This window comes from Mesoplodon densirostris, chromosome 3 (assembly GCF_025265405.1).
Source record: "Mesoplodon densirostris isolate mMesDen1 chromosome 3, mMesDen1 primary haplotype, whole genome shotgun sequence".
NCBI lineage: Eukaryota > Metazoa > Chordata > Mammalia > Artiodactyla > Ziphiidae > Mesoplodon > Mesoplodon densirostris.
The window spans coordinates 139,028,853-139,052,264 of record NC_082663.1 but is presented as its reverse complement, the minus strand read 5'-3'; the positions used below and the strand labels follow the sequence as shown (position 1 = coordinate 139,052,264).

Genomic DNA, 23,412 nt, shown 5'->3' with positions numbered 1-23,412 from the left:
CCCTCCCTGGAGGTTTGCAGCTGAATCCGAATGGCCCTTCTCAGGTCAGATGCTGTAGGAGCAGCACAGCACTGGGCAGGCAATCACAGCATCTGCCACTGCACACTTAGGCAAGCCCTTCCTAATCAAGGCTTCTGTAGCTTCCCCTCATGTATCAAACTGGGAGAATAATCCCTGCTCTGTTCTCCCCACAACAATGTGGTGACGAAAAACTTACACAACACAACAGCCTGGATACTTCACATAATGTAAGCACTGTACAAATACAGCACGACTCTGTGGTACTTCAAGTGCTTCGAAGCACTCACCGTCCTCCCAGGCACGATGAGGGCTGCAGAGGCATCCTGGGACCACACATCCCTGAGGGATCACTGTGATCCCGGTGTCTAAGCAAAGACTAGCACCAGGAATTTGCTGGACAAAGCTAGGGGAGGTGGCAGGTCCACCCTGAAACCCAGACCTTCTAAAGTAGAAGCCTGGCCTCAAAGGGGCTGCCTGAGGCATCAAACTAGAGAAGAAACATCTAGGGCCAGGAACTCCACCCAGGTCTGCCTGCCCAGCCCTCAGGCCACTGGAGGACTCAGGGACTCTTATGGCGAGGAAGGAAGGGAAAACAGAAATTAAGTCTTAAATATGTGATTTTCAGCTTGCAAACGACCTCTGTTATTGTTGCCAGCACCCAGTGTATGTGAGGCCCAGGTGTTACACAGCTAGTGAGAGGCAAAGAAATGCTAGAAGCCAAGCTTCCTACCCCTTGCCCAGGCCACCATACCCCACTGTCTGTCAAAATTCCCAACACCTCTCCCTTCTGCTGTTACCGTCACTGAGAAAAGCAGGCATCTTGGCAGAGGTAAACTGGAGTTCAAAGAAGGAGTGAGCTGAAAGTAAGAAGGTAACCATGAAAGCCTATAGATGGCTAAAAAATGGCAGTCTGAAAAACTCTGGCATCTTAAAGAGCAGGAGAGAAGACCACGATATGGCACAGGAAGGAAAGGCCCAGTGCTCCATCTCCTAAACAGACACGTGGTCCTTGAGACTTCCACTTTCCTCCACCCCTCTTTAATCTGCTACCCCAAAGAGGCACACTTGCCAAGCTGACTGGAGAGCTCTGAGAGTCAACAAGGTATCTGGCAGAATCCCTCAATTTCAGTTCTCCTTGAACCCGTGCACCTTTGCCACCCTTCATGATCCCAGGTGTTGTTTAACAGCAACAGGATGAGACAAATTCAGGGCAGGCTTTTAGTTAAGGACAAATAAGGCTTTTGCCAGAACCCTATTTCAATAAAAGAACAAAACTCCTAATTTAGAGTTTTTCTCTATGTAACTATACAAGCGTATGAAGCAATAGCAATGTTACTGTTTTACATGTACATGGCCCTGGATACTTCTCAAAATCTATCATTTATTTGTTCCTTGTGAACAACCTGTGAGGGACTTGGAAAGTTAGTTATCCCCATTTTGCAAGTGAAGACAACATGGCAGAGCTTAACCAACATACCTAGGGGTGTACCCTAAGAAAGGCAGAGCTAGAACACAATCCTGATTCCCAAACCTGTGCTCTCTTCCTCTGCTCTTACCATGAGGTTTCATGGCCTACACTCCCTTATAGGGGAAGGAGGAGAGGCAACTTAGGAGGTTACCTAGACCATCTGCCACCTGCCCCCCAAGGCAGTTCTATTCAGTTAGCTGCCCCAAACACAGCAGCCTGCCTCAGCCTGGGTAATCCGTTCCAGAGTTGTGCTTAGCCCAGACTGACTTGGAATCCTACTATCTCAGCATTGAAAAAGCCCTTACAAGTAATCTAACACAACCTCCCTTCAGAGGCCTAAATTATTTTCATGTTCTTCTTGGTCTAACCTCACAATTGCCATTGCTCACAACCCCTTACAAGGTACTCCTACCTGGGTAAGGAGCAGCTGGGAACAAGCCTGCACCCCGGGAGTGAAGGAGAGGTGAAGTTTCCTGTGTACCCCTCAGGGTAAGGGTTCCCATCACGGCAATTCCTCAATGACAGTGTCCCCAGACTTACCCCACTCAACATTTTCGGCACAGGAGCAGCAAGACACCAAGTGGGAAATGAAACAGGAACCTTACCTTTCTTCTCTTCTCTCAGCTGCTCCCCTGGAGATCATCAAACCCCCATCCAGCACTCCATTTCCAAACTGAGAATCCCAAATCAGATACAACAAACAAAGTGGGGCTTTTCTCCTCTTGTCCAGGTCCAAAGTCCATGGCTGAGTGGACTCTGAGGGGGAGGAGTCTGGGGGGGGAAGGGGTATGTCCAGGCCCCTCCCCCCCCACTGCAGGCTTCAGTGTCCCTCCCAGAGGTCTATTACATCCCTTCATTCAGCTGGTTTATTAAGCCCAGAGTCTGGTGATTGGCAGATCCCCAGTACTATCCCATCTCTTGTTCAGGGAGGGGAAGTCATCCACTGTGAGGGCTGGCGAGTCCGTCTTCTGCTGAGGCTCATGAGAGGAAACAGGCCTTAGAACCGACATGGTCCAGGAGGCTGATTTCTGTGTTAACCTGCAGAATATTTAAACATCATGACACTCTCTAACCTATTATATACCCAAAGGGATTTCTAAGACTCCCTACCTAAATTAGACTCCTTGACTCTATCATCAAAAACTCTTCCTTAAACACTCCACAAGGTTATACAAAGTTCCTGCCTCACTCACATATTGCACCCCAAAACAGTCATCTCATCATTATGTATACACATATAAGGCTCAAGATAAAGGAAAGACAGCACCTAACCGCACTATAGGAAAAGTAACCAAAAGCACTAGTGTGTGGAGACTGTCTTCTAAGAAATACAGAAAAGAACATTCTCCTCCTGTTCTCGCCTTGTTAGTGCCACACACTAATCGCCCTACATCTCCCAAGCTTCTTAGGGTGTGCAGTGTTTTAATCGGCCAGCTCTCCCAGTCTGAACTAAATCCATTCCACACTTAGATGCTGGCACCTTCTACAAGCATTTTTTGCTCCCTTCCCTTCACCCGCACCTCCCCCTCTGCTTCTAAAACTGTGCCATGGATGTAATTCCCAATCTCCGTCAAACTCCTTCCCGGGGCCAACTCTTGAGAGCACCCTCCTGAAACGTTAGAAGCCTGAGTCCTACCAGCAATAGCCCCAGTGATGTTCCAATTTTTCAGTCCGGTGGCCCACCCTGGCCGCCCCCTCCCTTCTAAGTGTATTCCTAAACACACGTACACACACACACACACACAAACGCGCGCTCTCTCCCCCTTCCTTCCTGTAGGGGCGTGGCGCCCACAAGAACGCCCCCCTACCCAGCCAAGAATTTAACTCCTCCCACCCTTCTCAGAACCCCGCGTTCGGTGTTCACGGGGAAAGAGGGTGACAACGCGACCCTCTCTAGGTTCTGACCCCTACCCCTCCGCTGCCCAGACGACCCTCGCCCTATCTGCGCTGGGTCTTTACCTGGGTCCCGCCCCCATCCCCTCCCCAACCTCAGCAGGGAGCCGCGGCCCGCCCCAGGTCAGACTCCAGGGCCCAGGCCGGGTCCCGGTTGCCCGCCCAGGCCCCACCCCCTCGACCCCTGGCGGCCCGGCCCTCCCCTCGCACTCCTTTCCCCCTCCCACCATCTACCGCAGCCACTTCCGCCCGTCCTCCGGAAGTGAGTCCGTGGCAACTGCCACCACCCGTCACCCGCCTTATCTGCCCCCCCGCCCATCACCACCGTCACCAAGGGAGCAGGACTTGAGGTTGCTCTGCAGTCACTATTAACAGGACTGGGGACGAGGCGTGGGCAGGACAGGGTGTGAGTGAGAACGGAGCTGGGGACGACAGTAACGGCCGTGCAAGAAGGGGCGGGACAGAGTTTGTGGCGGAAAGCGGGAGCTCGCGTCAAGTGGAGCCGCGCGGGAAGAAGAGCGCATGCGTCACGACGCCTCGGTCGGGTGGCGAGGGTGGGTGCTTGGACTGCCTAGCCTGGAGGGAGTTGGGCGGGAAGGGGGCGGAGCGAGGAGCCCGGAAGTGGGGGCGGAGCCGTCCTGGGGCCGGTTCACCTAGTCTACCTCGGTGTTAGGGTAGCTTAGCAACCGCCCGCTTGTTCAGGGTTCTGGAGAAAGCCCAGAGTGCCCCCCTCTCTGGATGCGAGTCCTGGTGAGAAGCAATTCTGGAAGCACCAAGGCTTGTGTTCACCCGTTCCTGTGCTGAGAGCTCTGTAGCCGTACTGAAGGAAAGCTGTTTTGTTCATTGCTTACTGTTTCTCGCTGCATCCCTCACGGAGTCAGGACCTTCCTTGGGTCTGAAAAGAGAAAGAAAAGAGTGAGACTACTCATAAAGTAAGCCCCCCCCCCGCCCCGCGCGTCCCCAGGACAGCTCTCTGTTGTACACGCCTCGTGTGAAACACTTTTCAATTATTAGTACCCACAGGTCGGGACCACGGTTACCATTCCCTGAGCAGCAGAGAGCTCTGCCCGAGGTTACGTGGCTAGAAAGTGATAGAGGCTGGACGCGAACTTCCCAGTCTGTGACACTAACCTACGTTGCCACTATCGTGTGCCACCTGTGACCAGTCTCCTCTTAAACCTTTCTACACCTTCAAACATTGGACTTCCAAGTTCCAAAATTTCCCTGGTTGCTTTTTTCTAAATGTATTGGTCTGACTTGCTTTTGACTTCAAACTGAATCCAAGAGAAGCTACTACTAATCTTTGTTCATACGTCATCCAATTAATGACGTGTTCTAGAATTTTGCCAGGACTATGGACGGATTCGCAGCCTTTGTTTTTTCCCCCTCTTATTGAAAACTGGAACTTAGGCTCCAGTCTTCTGGCATATCTTCTTTGATACTGTGATTTATTAGAATAAATATATTTCTTTGGTCTTTGTCTAGTTTCTGATACCGAGCTCCTAAAATCCTTGGAATTTTCATAAGTGATAAGAGCACTAGGAGGATCTTTTGTTCCAATATTTGATCTTTGACCCTAGTTCCCGACACAGGGCCACTGAAACCCTTGACATTTCTTGGGTGATAGGAGTGTCATTTTTTCTAATGAGGCAACTTTGGGTGGGCTCCTGGATAGCTTCTGGATGGGGGCTGATCATTGGAAAGACCAAGCTGTGATTAGAAGGTTGGAATTTTTAAGCAACCCCTCCCCAGGCACTCCCCCACCCCCGCCATTTTCTTGAGATGAGAGAAGGGTTGAAAATGGAGCTAATGATAGATTAGGCTTAGGTGATGAAGTATCCATTAAAATCCCAATAGTATGGGGTTCAGAGAGCTTCTAGGTCGGTGAACACATCCACAAACCGGGAGGGTGCCACACCCCCAACTCCAGAAGGACAGACGCTCCTGTGCTCGGGACCCTCCCAGGCCTTGACCGCTGTATCTCATCTGGCATTCATCTGTATCCTTTAATAAACTAATACACATAAGTGTTTCCCTGAGTTCTGTGAGCTGCTCTAGCAAATAATCGAATCCAAGGGGTAGGAGGTCACGGGAACCTCCAGGTAGAACAGAAGTTGTGACTTGCAATTGCTATCTGAAGCGGAGTCAGTCTGGTGGTACTGAGCCCCTAACCTGTGGGATCTGATGTTATTCCAGATTGTGTCAGAATTGAGTTAAATTGTAGGACAAGCAGCCGGTGTCACAGAGAACTGCTTGGTGGGAGAAAACCTCCACACATTTGGTGTCAGAAGTTAAGTACTCTGTATGAGTAGTAAAGAAGACACACAGGATAAAAGACTGGGTTTTTCTAGTACATACGTTGATCTGACTTGCTCTTAAGGCTGAATCCAAGAGGAGCTACTACTAATTTTAGGAGTTCATCCATTTAATGACATGTTCTAGAATCTTGCCAGGACTATGGACAGATTTACAGCGTCTGTCTTTCCCCCCTTTTTGAAAACTGGAACCTAGGTTCCAGTCTTCTGGAATATCTTCTATCCATGTGATTTCTCCAGATTACTAGCAGTGACCAACTTGCATATTTTCAATACTGGGAGTGTAATAGTTGCTAGGTCAGGAGTCATGAAATGATTTTTTTTTTTTTTTTGCGCTACGCCGGCCTCTCACTGTCGTGGCCTCTCCCGTTGCGGAGCACAGGCTCCGGATGCGCAGGCTCACCGGCCATGGCTCACGGACCTAGCCGCTCCGCGGCATGTGGGATCTTCCTGGACCGGGGCACGAACCCATGTCCCCTGCATCGGCAGTCGGACTCTCAACCACTGCGCCACCAGGGAAGTCCTGATTTTTTTTTATTTGGAAGGATGTCATAATATTAGAAACATTCTTAAAACAAAATTTATATTGCTGCTACACTCAAACAATACAGGTCCACAAATAAGTTCCTGATCTTTTCGCAATAAGCTTTCTCATCTGAATTAATGTTAACTCCACTTCATTTTCTCAGGCCGGAATGCCAAGAGCCATCCTCATCTTCCTCTCTTACGTCCTCTATCCAGCCTGTCAGGAAACCCTGTTGGCTCTATCTTCAAGCTCTGTCTAGGATTCAACACCTCAGCATTCTCACAGCCCCGTTCATCACGCACCTGGACAACCAGGTCCCTCTGTCCTTACTCCCCTTCTCCAGTAGCCTAGTCTTCACACAGCAGGGATCCTGGCATTTCTCTGCTTAAAAGCCCACAGTGGCTCCCCAGTTCACTTGGAATAAAAAGCCAAAGTCCTTACAGCAGCCTACAGAGCCCAACACCAACTGGCCTGCTTACCCCTAACTTGCTCTCCCTTTGCTTACTCTGTCTCAGCCACACTACCCTGATTGCTATTCCTTGAACCCACCTCAGGGCCTTTGCACTAGCTGTTCTCTCTGCGTATAAAGCTCTTCTTCTGGATACTTTCATTACCCTTTCAAATATTTTCTCAAATGTCACCTTTCTCAGTGAGGCCTTCCCTGGCCAACCTATTTAAACCCTGCCCCTCACCCACAGCACTGCCAGTTTCCCTTTACTCTGCTCAATTTTTTCAGTAGCACTCACTTACCAACTCCCAACATATTTATTATGCTTACTGTTTCCCTTCTGTCTCTCCCCACTAGAATGTCAGTTCCATGAGGGGAGGCATATTTGGCTGTTTGATTCCTTGCTGTATCCTAAGTCCCTGGAACAGGGCCACGTGCCTGGCCCTTAGTAGGTGCTCAACAAACATTTGTGGAATGAATGAATGAACTTGAACAACTATTTTCATGGAATATTCTTATCCTGCAGATACCTGAACATAGTGATAAGCATATAGTATGCATATTTTGCATTATGATATTTTATCATCATAAAATAGTATCATGTTTCTAAATACTTTCAAAATTATAACCACTTTTTAAAACGTACTTAGACTTTTTGCATGCTTGTTATAATAAAGCAAACAACAGAGGTGTGTAAAGAAAAAGTTAATATCGTCCCACCTCCACTAATCCCTTCCTGCTGAAGGGAACTACTTTTAAATTTAGTGGATATCTTTCCAAATATTTTCTCCATACCCACATATATATGTAACAGATACAGATGTCACAGTTCAAAGACAAGTATGACTGAACTGTAACTTTATTTTGTATAACACAAGGCAGTTTCTATTTTTAGGCCTCATTGCCTCTGATAGCAGAAAAACTGAATCTGGTTAACTCAGGATAAATGTTAGCACTTTATGATTTGCTTATTTATTAATGATCAGTTATAGTTTAATTCTAGTGAACTCTTTTCTCCCTTCACCTTTACAAAATTACCAGGCTTTTAAAAATTATTGTAAAAGAAGTATATATTCATTACAGAAAAATAGTAAATCACAAATAAGCAAAATTTAAAAATAACCATATGTAAAGCCAGCAGCCAGAAATAATGTTTGTTCTGTTCATATATATGCATATTTGAGATCCTATTATAATTAGCTTTTATTGCTTTATATATTGTAAACGTTTTTCCATATCAGAAAATATACCTCTATGGCATTTTTAATGACTGTGTGATCTCCCATGATACAAATGTACCATAATTATTGTCCCTGTTTTTGTACATTTGGTTTCCAACTTTTTACTTTTACGAAATTACTTGTAGCTAAATGTCTGAGCATATCCCTAATTATTTCCTCAGGATAAAATCCTGAAACTGTTGTCAAAAGGTGCAGTCACTGCTGAAGGCTTTTGACGCATGTGAGACCTACAGAAAGGTGTCACTGCTTTGACTCCAGCGAGCAGGAGGGTCCTTTTCTTCACACCCTGCCAGCACCATCTTAAGTCTTCCCTATTATCTTGTTTTTCGATGTTTTCTTGGATATTTTCACAAATATATTTTTTCCAACATATATTTTTCAGATGATACTTATTTTGGATTCATTTTAGAAGCTAGATACTCTTTTATAATTTAATGGGCTCCTCCTAACCTTTTCAAGTATTCTTTGTACTGATTTTAGTCCAAAGTCAGATAGATACAAAAGTCAGTTTGTATATTTGCTATTTGTCACATGTTCTTTTATCCTGGAATGTATTTTAGAATTCTGACCCATAAGGAAACAGCCATATTCATTTTCTCCTTTTATCTTATTGTACCTCTTAGCAACTTCTGACCCACTCATCTGTGCACCTCTGACTGTGCACCTCTCCTTCCAACACTCTTCCCCCTTGACTCCCATGCCACCACACTCTCCTGGGTGCCCTCCTCCCTCTCTGACCACTCCTTCTCAGCCTTCCTGACGAGCTTCTTCCTCCTCCCTCTTATTCTGTACCCAACACTTTCTCTTTAGATGATCCTGTTACCAAACTCAGGTCTGGCTGCTCACTGCTCAAAAATCAGTACTCAAGAGAGACAAATATTGGTAGAAAGGAAAGTTACTTTTAATCCGCGTGCCGGCAATCTGGGGAGATGGTGGACTCAGTTTCCCCCCAAAGCCATCTCTGAAGATTCTGCTCAGCCATGAAAGTTTTTAAAGGGAAAAAAGGAAGGAATCTCAGTTAACCACTGAAACAGGGGGTCAGAATCGGCGACTTCCCACTGTGTGCATGTTTGTCGACTTCCTGTGATTTTTCTTTAGGTGCTATCTTGTTCACACAGTTTGTTCGCGAGGTTACTGAAGGGGAAGCTAGGGAAGAGATCTGGTCATCGGTTACTTATTCTTCACTTCTACTTCTTTGATCTACAGAAAGAACCCACATGTTAGGCAAGGTATTATGTGATCAAAAGATTTGAAAGGTGTGCTAGGGCCAGAGATGAGTAGAGCATGGGGATGCCAGGTTTAATGTTAGTGTCAAGACAAAAGGGGCCTCCCGCAGAGAGCTCTTTCCTGCAAAGAGCTCTTTCCTGCCAAAAGTTGCTTACAATCCCACAGAAGTCACGTGGCTTCCATTATCAACTCTGTGTCAGAGACACCCAAATAAGCCCCCCAGGTCCCTTCTCCTCCGTCTTCCAGGCCCATATATCCAGCTCTGTGCTTGGTATCTTAACTTGGTCCCCTCACAGATAGCTCTAATTCAAGTGTCCAAAACTGAACTCACAGTATTCCTCCCAGCTCCTCTCCCAGTATTTCCCTTCTCAGTGAGTAGCTCCCTTATCCAGCCAAATGCTTGTGCCAGAAATCCAAGTCCTCCACAAAGTTCCCACATCCAATCAATCAGCACACCCCTCAAAGTTCATCTCCCAATTATTTCATGACTATGCGCTTCTCTCTGTCTCTTCCCAACCTGGGCCAGTCAGTACAGCTCATACTGTGACCATAGGAATTGGGTCACACAGGACTCAAGCCTGGCCAGCCAGCTCCTTCCTGAGATTTGCTGAATTCAGAGTAAGTTTCTCTCAGGTAGCAAAGCTCAAGCATGAATGGCGATAGTTTCAGATTTTCTACTTAAAGGACAAAAGTCTTGGAGGACACTTGCTCAAGATTTGTTGGCCCTGCTCAACCTTCTGACCTTCTGACATGAGTTGATGCTAGGAGCAATCTGAAGCCACTTGATGTTTCCCTTTGGGAGAAACAGATTTTTCAGTCTGTTGCCCATGTAGGTTTTCCATTATCCATGAAGTGCAGTACACTTAACCAGAATGACTTAGTTATACCAGTTTTTCCTGGACACATTACACCCTTTAAATCTGCAGGTACGAGTTTTATTTTATTTCAGTTATGCCACTTACTGCAGAATTTCCTTTAGCAAGTTACTAACCCTCTCTGTGCCTTAGTTTTCTCATGAATACAGTGGGGATGATAACACTACCTAACATTATTCAATTATCATGAGCATTCAATGAGATCGTGCATGTCAAGTTCTTCAAACTATGCCCAAAGTATATAGTAAGTGCTCAGTAAATGTCGGTTACTATTCTTACGATTAATTCAGAAAAGTTTCAGGCTAGTACTTCTTTACTTTTTTTTCTGTTTCATTTGTTCTATTCTCATCTTAGGAATACCAATTTTGTATATGTTGGGACTCATTTGACTATCTTCCACCTCCCTCATTTTATGTCTTTGTTTCTTTGCCATTTTTCATGTTTTATGGATAGTTTTTTAGTTATGCTTATTCTATTTTTGATGTTTCTAATGTTCGCAGGCAAATATCAGGTTAATACAATTTAGTTAATACTAAATTGTATTAACCTGATAACTAAAACTCTAACATTGTACACCTTTTTTTTTTTTTTTTTTTTTTGCATCCTTCCAAAGTGTATGGTTTAGTGGTTTTTGGTATACTGGCAGAGTTATACAACCATCACCACTAATCCAGAACACTTTCATCACCTTTGAAAGAAACCCCATGTCCATTAGCAGTCGCTCCCCATTTCTGCCTCCCTCACCCCTGGCAACCATTGATCTACTTTACATCTCTACCAGTTGGCCTGTTCTGGACATTTCATATGAATGGCATCAGACATTATGTGTCTGGCTTCTTTCACTTAGCATAGTTTTTAAGGTTCATCCATGTTATAGTATGTATTAGCACTTCGTTCCTTTTTGTGGCTGAATAACATTCCACTGTATGTATGTGGTTTATTCAGTCGTTGGTTCATGGATATTTAACTTGTTTCCACTGTGTAGTATCTGTTTTTCCCAGTGTGATATAAGGAATGAATAAAGAGACTGGACCACAGCCTCCACATAAAAGCCTACAGAATCCCCAGATGAAGAAAGGTATTTGGGAGGAATTCCTGTTTTCTGGAAAGCAGTGGATACGGGCCAGTGCCCTCCTAGATGTGGGGAAATCCCAATTTTAAATGATCTGTTATCCCTACTCTTAGTATGCACATAATCATCACACCATGTTTCTTCTGTGTCAGGTGGAGACACAGTCCTGACTATAGGCATGTTCTGACTTTCCCCTTGTCTTCTCACTCACTCTGTCCTTGGCCTGGTTGGTTTTCCTTCCTGAAATGCCCTGTGCCTATAGGTCTCTCTTCATGTGTGATTTATTAGTCATTATACCATTTTCTAAAATCTGCTCCCTTCAGCACTTCCAGGAGGTGAGGGTGGACTTTCTGGAACACTGAAGACAGATAACCCCCATTCCCTTTTTTATGTTCCTTGTGGCTAAAAGTAAATAAATAAATTAATAATTGGGTGTGGGGGCCCAGAGTTGCACTGCAAATATGGAACTGAAGAGGATGTGACAAGCCCAGACATCTCCAGAGCTAAGGTGTAAAGCTGAAAACTGTGTAGATGCTGTAAGGAATCTGAGTGAAACTCAGAATATTAAGCAGAGACTTAGGATGAAGGCAGGGTGGTGGATGGAGGACACTTGGGAATTTCAGTTCAATCATGGGATGAAAGCTATTTAAGTACACTTAAGATCATAGCACTTTCTTGCTTCATTTCACAATGAAGGATGAACTTACTATCTTGTGTCTGGTCTTCCCTTATTTCATCCTAGTATTATTTTAATTATGTTAATTTGGGGCATTCCTTCCCAACTAGATTATGAGCTTCTGAAAGGAAGAGACCCTGTTTACCTTATCATACTCATATATTCCTGAATTTGTTCGATTCAATAAACATTTACCTGCCAGCTCAGATTCTGGCTCCTCTAATTTCAGTGGACTCAGGAGATTCGATTTCCTTTCCCAAGGCTCAGATTGTAAAACCTGTCCTTCATTCCTGGCAAGGCATTCATGAGGATCAAATGAAACCAAGACTGTGAGAACCCTTTTAAAACTGAAAAGAGCTATGTAAATATTTATTGTGTTTAGAAGTTTCCAGATAGCAATCAGAAAGTGTCAGGGTGCTAGTAGCTTTGAGCTTTCAGGGGAGAACCCCTCAATGCCCTCTCCATCTGAGAACAGAGAAAGCCCTCAGCATCCCCTCCCTTAGGAAGCTGCTTCTGTTTCTCACCTGGCCTCTCCCTTTTTCAGGGCTCTCAAAGTGTTATCATGTTATAGAGAAAACCAGTCTGCTTTTAAACACCTTTCTTTAACAATATTATAAGCTCTAATTGTCACTGGGTTGGTGGGTTGGTGGGTTGGTTGGTTGGTTTTAAATCTGAATTTGCATTTAAATCAGAAGCATTTTTCTCAGGTCAGTATTCCCTTAGACCAGCTCCATCAGCAGGGGTTGTCCAGTTACCTAGTGAATATTTGAAACCTCAGATACTGATGCCAGGAAGCTGAGGTTTTCCTGTACGGGCCTCCACTGGTGGGGAGTGATGGGGAGAGGGGTGGAGAGGGAGAAAGGGTAGTCAAGTGAGAACACTCTGAAATAAAAGTGTCTTTTGCCTTCAGGATGTATCAGTTCACAGGGAGAGAGGAGACTGGTTCTCAAGAAAGAACAAAGAAGCTTACAAGTAAAACACTGAAGACATGCAGAAGTGCTGGTTTAAAGAATAAAGAAGTGTTTAGAGGGATGTAAACTTAAATTAGGAATACTTCCTGAGGGTAGATGGCGCACCAGCAAGGTCTTGAAGGGAACCAGGAGAGAGGAACCCCTGGTTTAGGTGTCATAAATCCTCCCTTACTTCAAGTAGAACCAAGCTCAAATAGGAATATTTCTAATCCTTATCATCTAAGCTGGGCCTCGTGCCAGGAGCTTGGATGCTTGTCCTGATTGCAGAGACCAGGTTTCACACACCCCCATCAAATCCTTTAAAGCATTTCCTTGTGCAAGAGCAGTTGAAAAGTACTTTGGGGAAAACAATTACAACTGTTACCCCCCCAACCAAAATTACAACCTTTTCATAATTCCTTTATCTTTTTTGAAATGGGTATTAAACCAGAACAACTATTTTTAATTGTTAGAAACATTTTAAATAATTGTCAGTAATAGTCTTTATTAATCATAAAAAGAGAAACACATACATTAGCCTTTGAAAGTACCATCTCTGATATTAGGCCCTTTTAGTATTTAAAAAAAAAACAGCAGAAAAGAGCAAGCAAAAGCATGTGAGGGACAATAACATAACTGGACCGAACAAAACAAAGAGGCTGAGAAGGGAGACGGAATGAAAGAGAAATATTTAAGTTGGGGATGGAAGTCAGTGAAGGAGGTCTAAGTAATTAATAGGACGAGAAATATAGATATCTACATGCTAAAACAGGCAAGAGAGAGCGATCAAAATTCTGAGTCATGAGAAGCAAGAAGAACTACAATCCTGCAGCCTGTGGAACAAAAACCACATTGACAGAAAGACAAGATGAAAAGCCAGAGGGCTATGTACCAGATGAAGGAACAAGATAAAACCCCAGAAAAACAACTAAATGAAGTGGAGATAGTCAACATTCCAGAAAAAGAATTCAGAATAATGATAGTGAAGATGATCCAGGACCTCGGAAAAAGATTGGAGGCAAAGATCGAGAAGATGCAAGAAATGTTTAACAAAGATGTAGAAGAATTAAAGAACAAACAAACAGAGATGAACAATACAATAACTGAAATGAAAAATACACTAGAAGGGATCAATAGCAGAATAACTGAGGCAGAAGAACGGATAAGTGACCTGGAAGACATAATGGTGGAATTCACTGCTGCGGAACAGAATAAAGAAAACAGAATGAAAAGAAATGAAGACAGCCTAAGAGACCTCTGGGACAACATTAAATGCAACAACATTCGCATTATAGGGGTCCCAGAAGGAGAAAGAGGAAGGACCCGAGAAAATATTTGAAGAGATTATAGTTGAAAACTTCTCTAACATGGGAAAGGAAATAGCCACCCAAGTCCAGGAAGCGCAGCAAGTCCCATACAGGATAAACCCAAGGAGAAACACGCCAAGACACATAGTAATCAAATTGGCAAAAATTAAAGACAAAGAAAAATTATTGAAAGCAGCAAGGGAAAAACGAAAAATAACATACAACGGAACTCCCATAAGGTTAACAGCTGATTTCTCAGCAGAAACTCTACCAGTCAGAAGGGAGTGGCATGATATACTTAAAGTGATGAAAGGGAAGACCCTACAACCAAGATTACTCTACCCAGCAACGATCTCGTTCAGATTCGATGGAGAAATCAAAAGCTTTCCAGACAAGCAAAAGCTAAGAGAATTCAGCACTAGCTCTACAACAAACCAGCTCTACAACAAATGCTAAAGGAACTTCTCTAAGTGGGAAAAACAAGAGAAGAAAAGGACCTACAAAAACAAACCCAAAACAATTAAGAAAATGGTAATAGGAACATACATATCGATAATTACCTTAAACGTGAATGGATTAAAAGCTCCAACCAAAAGACACAGGCTTGCTGAATGGATACAAAAACAAGACCCATATATATGCTGTCTACAAGAGACCCACTTCAGACCTAGGGACACATACAGACTGAAACTGAGGGGATGGAAAAAGATATTCCATGGAAATGGAAATCAAAAGAAAGCTGGAGTAGCAATACTCATATCAGATAAAATAGACTTTAAAATAAAGAATGTTACAAGAGACAAGGAAGGACATTACATAATGATCAGGGGATCAATCCAAAAAGAAGATATAACAATTATAAATAAATATGCACCCAACATAGAATCACCTCAATACATAAGGCAACTGCTAACAGCTCTAAAAGAGGAAATCGACAGTAACACCATAACTGGGGGACTTTAACACCTCACTTACACCAATGCACAGATCGTCCAAAATGAAAATAAATAAGGAAACACAAGCTTTAAATGACACAATAGACCAGATAGATTTAACTGATATTTATAGGACATTCCATCCAAAAACAGCAGATTACACTTTCTTCTCAAGTGTGCACAGAACATTCTCCAGGATAGCTCACATCTTGGGTCACAAATCAAGACTCAGTAAATTTAAGAAAATTGAAGTCCTATCCAGTGTCTTTTCTGACCACAACACTATGAGATTAGAAATGAATTACAGGGAAAAAAACGTAAAAAACACAAACACATGGAGGCTAAACAATACGTTACTAAATAACCAAGAGATTGCTGAAGAAATCAAAGAGGAAATCAAAAAATACCTAGAGACAAATGAGAATGAAAATACGACGATCCAAAACCTATGGGATGCAGCAAAAGCAGTTCTAAGAGGGAAGTTTATAGCAATACAAGCCTACCTCAAGAAACAAGAAAAATCTCAAACAATATAACCTTACACCTAAAGGAACTAGAGAAAGAAGAACAAACAAAACCCAAAGTTAGCAGAAGGAAAGAAGAAGTCATAAAGACCAGAGCAGAAATAAATGAAATAGAAACAAAGAAAACAATAGCAAAGATCAATAAAACTAAACCTGGTTCTTTGAGAAGATACACAAAATTGATAAACCATTAGCCAGACTCATCAAGAAAAAGAGGGAGAGGACTCAAATCAATAAAATTAGAAATGAAAAAGGAGAAGTTACAACAGACACCACAGAAATACAAAGCATCCTAAGACACTACTACAAGCAACTTTATGCCAATAAAATGGACAACATGGAAGAAATGGACAAATTCTTAGAAAGGTATAACCTTCCAAGACTGAACCAGGAAGAAATAGAAAATATTAACAGACCAATTGCAAGTAATGAAATTGAAACTGTGATTAAAAATCTTTCAACAAGGGCTCCCCTGGTGGCGCAGTGGTTGAGAGTCCGCCTGCCGATGCAGGGGACACGGGTTTGTGCCCTGGTCCGGGAGGATCCCGCATGCTGTGGAGCGGCTGGGCCTGTGAGCCATGGCTGCTGAGCCTGCGCGTCCGAGGCCTGTGCTCCGCAATGGGAGAGGCCACAGCAGTGGGAGGCCCGCGTACCACACACACACAAAAAATCTTCCAACAAACAAAAGTCCAGGACCACATGGCTTCACAGGTGAGTTCTATCAAACATTAAGAGAAGAGCTAACACCCATCCTTCTCAAACTCTTCCAAAAAATTGCAGAGGAAGGAACACTCCCAAACTCATTCTATGAGGCCACCACCACCCTGATACCAAAACCAGACAAAGATACTACAAAAAAAGAAAATTACAGACCAATATCACTGATGAATATAGATGCAAAAATCCTCAACAGAATACTAGCAAACAGAATCCAACAACATATTAAAAGGATCATACACCATGATCAAGTGGGATTTATCCCGGGGATGCAAGGATTCTTCAATATACACAAATCAATCAATGTGATACACCATATTAACAAATTGAAGAAGAAAAACCATATGATCATCTCAATAGATGCAGAAAAAGCTTTTGACAAAATTCAACACCCATTTATGATAAAAACTCTCCAGAAAGTGGTCATAGAGGGAACCTACCTCAACATAATAAAGGCCATATACGACAAACCCACAGAAAAAATCATTCTCAATGGTGAAAAACTGAAAGCATTTCCTCTAAGATCAGGAAAGAGACAAGGGTGTCCACTCTCACCACTATTATTCAACATAGTTTTGGAAGTCCTAGCCACAGCAATCAGAGAAAAAAAGAAATAAAAGGAATACAAACTGGAAAAGAAGAAGTAAAACTGGGGCTTCGTGCCCCGGTCCGGGAAGATCCCACATGCCGCGGAGGGGCTGGGCCTGTGAGCCGTGGCCGTTGAGCCTGCACGTCCAGAGGCTGTGCTCTGCAACGGGAGAGGCCACAACAGCGCGAAGCCCACATACCGCAAAAAAAAAAAAAAAAAAGAAGTAAAACTGTCACTGTTTGCAGATGACGTGATACTATACATAGAGAATCCTAAAGATGCCACCAGAAAACTACTAGAACTAATCAATGAATTTGGTAAAGTAGCAGGATACAAAATTAATGCACAGAAATCTCTTGCATTCCTATATACTAATGATGAAAAATCTGAAAGAGAAATTAAGGAAAGACTCCCATTTACCACTGCAACAAAAAGAATAAGATACCTAAGAATAAACCTACCCAGGGAGACAAAAGACCTCTATGCAGAAAACTCTAAGACACTGATGAAAGAAATTAAAGATGATACCAACAGATGGAGAGATATACCATGTTCTTGGATTGGAAGAATCAATATTGTGAAAATGACTATACTACCCAAAGCAATCTACAGATTCAATGCAATCCCTATCAAATTACCAATGGCATTTTTTTACAGAACTAGGACAAAAAATCTTAAAATTTGTATGGAGACACAAAAGACTCTGAATAGCCAAAGCAGTCTTGAGGGAAAAAAGCAGAGCTAGAGGAATCAGACTCCCTGACTTCATACTATATTACAAAGCTACAGTAATGAAGACAATATGGTACTGGCACAAAGACAGAAATATAGATCAATGGAACGAGATAGAAAGCCCAGAGATAAACCCACGCACCTATGGTCAACTAGTCTGACAAAGGAGGCAAGGATATACAATGGAGAAAAGACAGTCTCTTCAATAAGTGGTGTTGGGAAAACTGGACAGCTACATGTAAAAGAATGAAATTAAAACACTCCCTAACACCATACACAAAAATAAACTCAAAATGGATTCGAGATCTAAATGTAAGACCGGACACTATAAAACTCTTAGAGGAAAACATAGGAAGAACACTCTTTGACATACATCACAGCAACATCTTTTTTGAACCATCTCCTAGAGTAATGGAAATAAAAACAAAAATAAACAAATGGGACCTAATGAAACTTAAAAGCTTTTGCACAGCAAAGGAAACCATAAACAAAATGAAAAGACAACCCTCAGAATGGGGGAAAATATTTGCAAACGAATCAACGGACAAAGTATTGATCTCCAAAATATATAAACAGCTCATACAGCTCAATATTAAAAAAACGAACAACCCAATCCAAAAATGGGCAGAAGACCTAAATAGACATTTCTCCAAAGAAGACATACAGATGGCCATGAAGCACATGAAAAGCTGCTCAACATCACTAATTATTAGAGAAATGCAAATAAAAACTACAATGAGGTATCACCTCACACCAGTTAGAATGGGCATCATCAGAAAATCTACAAACAACAAATGCTGGAGAGGGTGTGGAGGAAAGGGAACCCCCTTGCACTGTTGGTGGGAATGTAAATTGATACAGCCACTATGGAGAACAGTATGGAGGTTCCTTAAAAAACTAAAAATAGAACTATCATATGACCCAGCAATCCCACTACTGGGCATATACCCTGAGAAAATCATAATTCAAAAAGACACATGCACTCCAATATTCATTGCAGCACTATTTACAATAGCCAGTTCATGGAAGCAACCTAAATTCCCATCGACAGATGACTGGATAAAGAAGATGTGATAGATATATACAATGGAATATTACTCAGCCATAAAAAGGAATGAAATTGGGTCATTTGTAGAGACGTGGATGGATCTAGAGACTGTCATACAGAGTGAAGTAAGTGAGAAAGAGAAAAAGAAATACTGTATATTAACGCATATATGTGGAACCCAGAAAAATGGTACAGATGAAATGGTTTGCAGGGAAGCAATTGAGACACAGATGTAGAGAACGAACGTACAGACACCAAGGGGGGAAAGCAGCAGGGGCTGTGGTTGAGGTGTGATGAATTGGGAAATTGGGATTGACATGTATACACTGATGTGTAAAAAATGGATGACTAATAAGAACCTGCTGTATAAAAAAAAATTCTGAGTCATGAGGAAATATACACTAGCACTCAGGAAATCATAGCATTTCCACCTTGAAACTATTACAACCATATTTGAACCATTCTAATACATTTTTTAATACTAAAAAAAATACCATCTCTGATCTTTTGCTAGGTGTGTGATTCACTGTTTTCCACCTTGTTTTGAGACAAAGGTGTGGTTCTCACATGCCCTATCCCCCACCCCCAAACCAATATCAGACTCCTCCAGAATAATGGAAGAACAGAAATTAAAGGTAATCCAACACCCCTAGCAAACACTCATTAGGTATCATCTGGAAACTGTTCATGGCAAAAAGTTAAAAAATTTTTTAAGGAGCCACCAGGTTCTTGGAGTTAATCCCCTCCTTCCTCTGCCTGCCACCTCCCAGTTATCTCACTGCTGTGTGGCAATCACCTCTGCATTGTGTCATGCACTGATTCACTCCTGGTAACTGTTAAAGGACTGAGCTTTTCAGATGATTGCTGCTTTTAAATAAATCAGACCCATTTGAGGTCACGTCTTGGGGAATATTAAACTTGCATTCTGACATGCCTTCTTGAGTGGGCGAAAAATAATTGGAATTTCAGTAGAGAATTGGGTGTGATGTATGAAATGGAACGCATTACTCAGCTGCAACCCAGAGCGAGGAGATTTCAAGTAAAACATTTGATTTACTTTTTTTTTCTGGGCTTTGTCAGTACCTGAAAAACCAGAGGCAGTTTGCTCCAGGGAAGAGATCGGGGATGGCTGGTCTGAGGAGCACAGAGACTCCAGATTCATCTCCCCTCCCTCAGCTTGGGGTGCCACTTCTTCCTCCTCCACCCACCAAAGTCCTCAGAAGTCCTCTATTACCAGCTCAGATGTCACTCCCTCCTTGAAACCTTAGTAGCTGTCAGTGCTGATTCTTCTTTGCCGTGCATTGGAATTCATTGTGGTACAGCTGTCCCTAGTCTCACTCCTTTCCTCATCCCTCAGTTCCACCTCACCCCCAGCAGTATCTCGAGAGACTCCGGTGGAGTGTGAGCAGCCACAGAAGAAATCAAAGTTTAAGTGAAGCCCTTTAGCATGGAAATCCTCCCAGGGAGGCTGTGGAATTGAAACTAAGAAAGGTAGAAAAGAAAAATACAAAAGGTTGAAGATTTAACCTGATAAATTTTGAGAAAAAGAAGAAATGTGGTGTAGTGGATGAGGCAGGACTTTGGGCTCAAATCTGAATGAAATTTATAGATTCCACTCAACCAAATCCCTAGAGAAGAGATAGCCAAGAAATGTTAGAAACTTGGTTGCAGATTGTACAGGTTTGAACAAAGAGGGCCAAGTTTGTGGGTTAATGGAAAATAGAATAGGCATTCCAAGAATAATACATGGTGTTCCCATTTAAAAAGTAAGGAAGTGCCATCTGAAAAGTATGGGAAAGTGCAAGTGTAGGTCTGTGTAGAGTGACGCCATGCATGGCATAGCCATTATGTTCACACTCAAGGTCCTCATGCCTTGGATTCAACTGCCAGCTCCACCACAAAACTCTGTGCCGTGGGCAATTATTTAACCTCTCAATGCCTAAGTTCCCCCCACCTGCCAAATGGGAAATGAATAATGGCCACCTCATGGTACTCTTGTAAGGACTGAAGGAGTTGCCAGCAATGGTGCCTGGCACATAGTGAGTACCAATATCATGTTACTTTATTATTATAAAATTTGAAAGACCTACTTGGTGATTTATTTGGAACAAATAAAGAAACCTCAGGAATAACCTTATCAAGTCCTCCACAGATGATGAAACACAGTGTCATTATATGACCTTTATAAGCCACTTGAAATGCATTTTATTACCTACTAGTCTCTTTGGGTCGTTTTAAAACGGGCTTTTATGTATTTAAATCTTGTCTTCCAGTATGACTCTTGAATGCAGGAACTTCTGCCTTAACCTTACGTGACACTAACAATGTGAGGCACATATAGCAGAGCTTAATAATACCTGTTAGTTTCTTTAAAATACAAAATTTCAAATGTACCCCAATGACAATCATTTACACATTAGCAACGACTCATTTATTTATTTATTTATTTATTCATTTATTTATTTATTTTAATGCCACTTTGGAAGACCCAGATGGCCCTGGCAGAAAGGTCTGGATGAGTAAGTGTTAACAAAGGGAGAGGAGGCCCCAGAAGGAATTGTGACCTGGGCAGCAGGTCTCGCTGGGTCTTGGTAGTCAGAGGGAAGAAGGCGTGTTTACTGAAAAAGTTTGATGAAAGCAAACAGAAGGTATACCAAGGACAATGGCCCATAATTTTCAACTGCCCCTCTCTGTCCAGCTACAGCAGACTCCACTTCATGTGTGATTCCACAAATGTGGAGCCCCTGTCCTCGGGCTGCTCACAGCCCATTGAAGAAACAGACAGGTCAACAGCCTCACAACACAACCCAGGCCATGGAGGGAGGCCCTGCAAAGCCCCAGAGCTCAGAACTCAACCTGAAGCTTTGACCAGGAGGTGACATTTGTCCTTCTTGTTAATCAAACATTAAGGGAACCGCTGGGAACAGCAGGGAGGCAGGGAAGATCGAGTCACTTCACTAAACCATCCATTTGTGAGCCATTTCTAAGTAACCAATTATCTGCCAGGGGGTGGGGAAGGGGAAGTGAGAAGAAAAACCAAGTCCAGTGGTCCTAATTCTGAGGGGATGAATAGACTTGGCCTACGTGGGACAGAAAGTGTGCTTCGATGGAAAAGGCAAGACTGTCCTTTGGGATGTAAAGAATTGGGGGCAAGGGGAGGCAGAGGGGGCTTGGGGATGTAGGCTCTGGAGGAGTGAAGTAGGAAGTGAGTTCCTGTCCTCCCAGTGGGCTCTCCCTCACTGAGCGGATCACTTGCAGAGACTGGAGTGACTACACGAAGGAGAGACTGGAGTTCTGTTCAACAGCTGGATAGGGCTGGTGACTGTCCCTTTGCCACTGAGCTACAGGTGGCAGTGGGACAGTATATATCCCAGAGGTTTGGCATGCCAAGGTCCAGGAGGACTGAGGAGTCAAGTGGACACAGCAGGAGCAGGGTTTGTGCCACCTTGCCAATCCACTGAAATACACTGCCCTCCAGATGAGGGAACCCTTCAGGGGCTGCGGGGTGTGAAGCCAGCAATGAAAATTGAGGGGAGCAGAAGGAGACTGAACTAGGTGTCCCCCCTTCCTCCCAGCAGCAGTGCCCACATCCTGTCCAGCCTAGATCCATCCATCAGATTGAGGACCTTCAAAGTAAAGGGACAGGGCGTGCAACCAGTTGAGTTGCCAGATGAAATACTGGACAACCAGTTAAATCTGAACATCACACAAGGAATAATTGTTTTTGCATAAGACATACTTACACTAAAAAAAGACAAACAAGGAATAATTGCTATTGTATGAGACATACTTACACTAAAAAAGACTATTCCTTGTTTATCTGAAATTCAAATTTAACTGGGTGTCCTTTTTTAAAAAAATTTGTTTTGCTAAATCTGGCATTTCTAGTAACAGGACAACATGCTAAGTGAACCTCAACATTTTGAGGATGGTATTAAAGTAGTAGGGTCTTGTCATGTCTTGGCAAAGGTGGGAGCTTCCACAAATGGTGCTGACTTCTCCAGGCTCTGGGATTTGGTTACTAACTCCCAGGTGACAGTTCCCTCTCTAAGCACTGGGTCCCTCTTCCCTCTGGGAGCTGTGAGACAAAAAGAGAAAAGAACTATTCTACACAGCCTAGTTTGATTGGCCAGCCAAAGCAATAGGCAATAGCTCAGGGGTTTCAAACTGCGGGTCACAACTCCTACAGGTTGTGAACCCAGGTCATGCCAGCATTTTGAGTAGGGGGTAGGGTGGGTTAGGGGAGGCAATCAGAGTGTACTGCCTGCAGTTTATCTCAAAAAAATCTTCTGTATCTGTGAGTCACTGTGCATGTACATAGTTAATGATGTTTCTTACTGTGGTCATGGTCCAAAATGTTTGAAAGGTACTGATATGATGTTGAGACTTGCAGGGCATTATTGTGAAAACTGTATTGGATCAACAGCCAGGATGATTTAGTTTCACACTCACAGGATAGGGTAAGCTTTGCCTTGTTCTGGAAAAATCACCCTCTGGAACCACCTTATCTTTTCATGGAATCTGCAGTCTCTGCATATAGATGGCCAATCCTTCATTTAAATCACTTAAGAGTTCCCAGTGTTGTTCATTTTGCTGTAATCGCTTACTAAAAGCGTACATTGGAATCATATATTGTTGTACCCAATCTTAGGCATTAAATATAAGTGTTAATGTGGAACTAAAGGCACTGTCCAAATGGCCATAGTGGTTTTTCACATTTGTTTTATTTCCTCCTCTAAAGGGAAGGCTTTTCGACTTTGAAATCCATGGAGATTACTTAGGATAATTCCCCAAAGCTACCCTAAATTGTTTTGAAAGAGTCATAATTTCTCTCATGCAAAGAATATA

General features: G+C 43.1%; 1 protein-coding gene across 3 annotated transcripts in view; it reads right to left on the bottom strand.

Annotated features, from left to right (window-relative positions):
* MGAT1 (alpha-1,3-mannosyl-glycoprotein 2-beta-N-acetylglucosaminyltransferase) overlaps positions 1-23,412 on the bottom strand; it is a 65,431-nt gene that overhangs the window by 15,046 nt on the left and 26,973 nt on the right. The window contains exons 3-4 of one of the 3 annotated variants that reach the window (XM_060093768.1): positions 4,234-4,277; positions 2,095-2,527 (exon numbers count right to left, since the gene is read on the bottom strand). The gene's annotated coding sequence lies outside the window, so the exon portion shown is untranslated. Of the gene's footprint in view, positions 1-2,094; positions 2,528-3,125; positions 3,328-3,477; positions 3,496-4,233; positions 4,278-23,412 lie in introns of those variants that run through there. The other 2 variants (XM_060093770.1, XM_060093769.1) reach the window with 2 other exon arrangements.